We start from the raw sequence: 5,062 nt of genomic DNA, 5'->3' as shown, positions 1-5,062 counted from the left end.
GACACTTGGCTCCTGTAGCTGTCAGAGAGCAAAGCAGGTAACTATTGTGAATGTTTTTGCAATATAGAGAAGATTCCTGTGAGGCCAAGACAAGCTTATTGTGATCAGGAGAGGAATCTGAGATGTCAGAGATTCAAAAATTAAAACAACAATGGTAAAGTCCCTAGAAGAAAATTGGGGAGAATACATTCACCATCCTGGGGTAAAAAGATTTTTCTTAGAGAACACAATAGGCCTTATATAAAAAGAAAAAAAGTTTTTTAAAGATACATTAGATTTCATTGATATTAAAAGCTTCTGTTCATGAAAAACCACCCAAGAAAGTGAAAAGGCAAACGATGGACTGGGAGAAAATATTTACAGCATGATTATCTGCAAAGTGACTCAAATCTTGTATACAGAACTTTTAGAGATCGGTAATAAAAAGTCAACTCAAATAACAGTGTGCAAAATATTGAATAAACTTTCTCCACAAAGGAGGATTTCTAAATGGCCAAAAGGCTTAGGAAAACAAGACCCATGTCATTACTCATTAGGGAAACACAAATTTAAACCATGAAAATGTACCCTTACAAACCCATCAGAATGGTGCATTTAAAAGGCAGAGAACACCAAGTGCTGACAAGAATGTGGAACAACTGCAACCAGCTTTGCTGGTGAGAAACCATCATAGGGGACCCTTTGGCATCTTCTATCAAGGTTTAACTGGTACCTATCCTTTGATCCAGGAGTTCCAGTACTTAAACGGAAATGGATGCACATGTCCACACAAAGACTCAGGTGAGCATACTCATAGGAGCGTTTTCACAATAGCCGAAACTGGAAATAGCCCAAATGTCCATCGACTGTGGTTTACTCACACATTGGAATAACATCAACAATACTACAATGAAGAAGTGATAGACGAACAACATAGACATATCTTGAAAACATAATGTGTGGAAAAAAGAAATAGAATCAGTCACAAAAAATGTGCATTCATTCATGTGCATTTCAAGAACAGGCAAAACTAATCTCTGGTGAGAGACCTCAGAAGAGTGATTAATTAAACCAGGAGGGGGTAGGGGATGGGGATTACCCAGAAAGGAGCTCCTTGGACCTTGGTGGGATGATGGAAACTTTCTGTAACTTGATTACATTTGTCAAAATTCAGTAATTGTTCACTAAAGATTTCTGTATTATTGTTGTTAGGTGCTGTCGAGTCGGCTCTGACTCGTACTGACTCTATGCACAACAGAAGGATACACTGCCCGGTCCTGCACCATCCTTACAATCGGTATGCTTGAGCCCGTTGTTGCAGCCAGTGTGTCAATCCACCTTGTTTAGGGTCTTCCTCTTTTCTGCTGACCCTGTACTTTGCCAAGCATGATGTCCTTCTCGAGATACTGATCCCTCCTGATAACATGTCCAAAGTATGTAAGATGCAGTCACGCCATCCTTGCTTCTTAGGAGCATTCCGGTTGTACTTTTTCCAAGACAGAGTTATTCGTTCTTCTGGCAGTCCATGATATATTCAATATTCTTTGCCAACACCACAATTCAAAGGCATCAGTTCTTTGGTCTTCCTTATGCATTGTCCAGCTGTCACATGCATATGATGCAATTGAAAATACCATGGCTTGGGTCAGGCGCACCTTAGTCTTCAAGGTGACATCTTTGCTCTTCAACACTTTAAAGAGGTCCTTTGCCGCAGATGTACCCAATCAATGCAGCGCGTCTTTTGATTTATTGACTGCTGCTTCCATGGCTGTTGATTGTGGATCCAAGTAAAATGAAATCCTTGACAACTTCAATCTTTTCTCTGTTTATCATGATGTTGCTCATTGGTCCAGTTGTGAGGATTTTTGTGTTTTTTTTTTTGTTGTTGTTGTTGTTGAGGTGTAATCCACACTGGAGGCTGTGGTCTTTGATCTTCATTAATAAGTGATACTAATACACTTCAATAATGTACTGTTAGCATAAAAACGGAGGGACAAGCGGTGAGGGACATGGCCGGCAAACGGACTATGGCAGGAGGTTTGGATTTTACTGTACACGCATTAAAAGTTTATTCTGGTTTCGTGTACAAAAGCCCAGCTGGTATTTGAAGTACCTTTACCAGGAAAACGGTTATGACCACATCATCTCAACAGTGGAAAGTACTTGTTAGGCTGAGTGAGAGGCATTTCACCTTTTGCCCGGATGTGGGGCGCACTCAAGTTTTCCCTTAGACCTGGCTCCAGGTATGCACGCTCTCAGGGTCCCTTCCCTTCTGACCTCTAGCTGTAAGGCCCGCTGCCTTCTAGGCGCAGATAGGGAGCGATGCCCGTGCGGGAATGAACTGCAAACCAAACGAAGCGCGCCAGTGAGTGACAAAATTAGCAGCAGATACTACCGTGACTCGGATTCGAACCGAGGTTGCTGCGGCCACAACGCAGAGTGCTAACCACTATACGATCACGGCGCACCGCAAACCCGTCAGCGCTCACTGGTCTTTAAACTTTATTGACGTAAAAGCATTCACACTGTTTTGTTCTTGAACAGCCACAGGTGCTCTGCTTTTCTCTCACTTCTTGCCATCTCTCAGCTCCTCCCTCCCCATTGTGGTACAAGATAGAAACCTTTCTTTCTCTCCTCCCCAGCACCTGGCCCGAGTCTCTGCACCTGCCTCCTGGAGGTCTTGTTCTCGCCCACGCCTCCCTGCTTTCCTTCGCCCCTCTTCACCGCTCCCCTTTCCGCACTCATTTTCCGCGCTCCGGCCCCACCTACCGCAAACGAGGCGAGCGAGGGACTTCCATGGTGCGTGCGGGCGGGCGAAGGCGGAGCAGCAGTGTCTTGGACCCTACTGGGGTCAGGCAGGGGTTGCAGACCCGGGGTCTCCGGGGGTCGCAGGCACCTGAGGCGGAGGAGGAGCAAGGAGGGGCGAAGGCCATTCGGCTGCCCTCCTAGCTTCAGACTCACCCAACGCACTGATTTTAACGCGATCAACAACACCATTTGTCACCCCAACCTGCCGGATTTTCCGAGGGTTTGTGCAGGTCTTACTGCAGAAAGCCGCTGGCTCTGTCCAGTGGTTCAGAGGTGTTCACTCCTTGTACAAACAGGTGTGGTTACTAGTGGTCTCTGTGGCGCAGTTGGTTAGCGCGTTCGCCTGTTAACCGAAAGGTTGGTGGTTTGAGCCCACCCAAGGACGGTCCCCAGGTTTTGCACGTGTTAAGATATTCCCAGCGTTTCTGCTCCATAAATCTTACTAGGGAAAGGCAGAGAGAAATGGTAGTCTCCATTCTATCCTCTTTGCTTGGAAACTGAGAACTCGGAAATGACTGAAAGAATCATGGGAGTTGTTTTTGACTAAGAAGTTTCCCCCCTCCATATTATTTATTTGAAGTGTTATTTATTTAAGCCCCGGTGGTGTAGTGGTTGGAATCCCTGGTGGCGTCGTGTTTAAGTGCTACGACTGCTAAGAAAAGAGTCGGCAGTTCGAATCCGCCAGGTGCGCCTTGGAAACTCTATGGGGCAGCTCTACTCTGCCCTATAGGGTCGCTATGAGTCGGAATGGACTTGACCGCCCTGGGTTTTTGGTTTGGGTTGGTGTAGTGGTTCAGTGCTATGGCTGCTAACCAAAAGGTCAGCAGTTTGAATCCACCAGGCGCTCCTTGGAAACCCTGTGGGGCAGTTCTGTGTCCTATATTTCGCTATGAGTCCGAATCGACTCGACAGAACAGGTTTGGTTTTAGCATTATGTATTTAGCCCTCGCCATGTACTTTGGAAATTAAATTGGTTCTATGGTTTTATAATTACAAATAAAGTTGTAATCACCATTAGTTATATAGCTATCTATTTATAATCCCTCGTTCTGTTTCTTTAGCAACCCTCACTAAGACTCCCATTAATTTGAGAAATCCCAGGTCAATGGCAGGGTTCCCACTATCCTTCATAAAATCGCCACCACAGAATGCTTTGAGGATGCAAGGACAGGTCCCTTAAATGTATTTCTCACATACTTGTTAAAGGTAATGTCTTCCTGACCGTACCTGGGGCTGTAGATATGGGTGAATGAACATGTCTTACGTGATAAATTTCCTGTAGCTTTTTAATCCCCCTAAGGCTTTCGGTATTTTCCTCTACAATAAATGCATCAAAGACGCTCTGGCATTTCAAGTTCATGTACTGTAGGCCACCTTTGGGTGCAAGTTTTCAGTCAACTGCTTCAAGTGAACAATTTAGAATTGCTGGCAACTGCTCAAAACACAGTGGCTCCAGAATTTCTATCTAGTGCACCTATGTCAATAAGTAAACCTAGCCGTATCCAACATTATGTTCCTTCCGCCCTGCTTCTACCCCCTTAGGATCCATTTCCATAGATACACCCCAGGATTTAGGTTCATATAAAGTGGCATCAATCTTGCAGTACTTCTGCTTGTATTGCACCTTCCTATGGGTCATCACAGTTTGTGCATTTCCCTCTGGGACTTACTGGGACTTGAGTCTGATTCTAGATCTAAAGTAATGAGAAAAAGTAGCACTCCGATTTGAGGAGCAAAGACCAACTGTTTCAGCCCGGTTTTGGAACCGGGGACCTTTCGCGTGTGAGGAGAACGTGATAACCACTACACTACAGAAACACCCGGGAAAACTCTATGCTGCTCTTCTTTAACCTTTGTGTCTTTCAGTGGACGAAATTCAATCCCAGTTCGAAATTCCCCTGCCAGCAGCAAAGTCCTGGAAAGGGCCTCAGTAAGCACCAAGCGAACCAAGGCTCACTGCATTTGCCTTGACTGGTCATTTCTCTCAAGGCTTAGCTTTAATGCTCTTTGTCATCTCTTTCTCTTGTTCCTGCCACTTTCGTTTGCTTTTGGTGTGAGAACTCAAAGCAAACGTGTGGGGCCCCACTGTCCTTGTTTCGAGGGTAGGCGAGGAACCCTAAGCCAGGGAATATCGGGAGGCTCAGTCTCCTTTGCCCGAAGGGGTCGCTCGGTGCTTTCTGAGGCCCTTTTCTTTTTCAGTGTCAGCCGGTGGAGAAGGTTCAGGTGATCGAAGAGAATAAAGAGAACCATTAGAACTCTCAGGAACTAAAACTAA

General features: G+C 45.3%; 2 non-coding genes across 2 annotated transcripts; one reads left to right on the top strand and one right to left on the bottom strand.

Annotated features, from left to right (window-relative positions):
* The first annotated feature begins 3,098 nt into the window (after positions 1–3,098).
* Positions 3,099–3,172, top strand: TRNAN-GUU (transfer RNA asparagine (anticodon GUU)). The gene has a single exon. It is a non-coding gene; the product is annotated as a tRNA-Asn (tRNA).
* A 1,359-nt stretch (positions 3,173–4,531) lies between these two features.
* TRNAV-CAC (transfer RNA valine (anticodon CAC)) lies at positions 4,532–4,605 on the bottom strand. The gene has a single exon. It is a non-coding gene; the product is annotated as a tRNA-Val (tRNA).
* Positions 4,606–5,062: the final 457 nt, after the last annotated feature.

The sequence above is a fragment of the Elephas maximus genome, chromosome 3 (assembly GCF_024166365.1).
Source record: "Elephas maximus indicus isolate mEleMax1 chromosome 3, mEleMax1 primary haplotype, whole genome shotgun sequence".
NCBI lineage: Eukaryota > Metazoa > Chordata > Mammalia > Proboscidea > Elephantidae > Elephas > Elephas maximus.
This window is presented reverse-complemented; position numbering and strand designations above follow the sequence as displayed.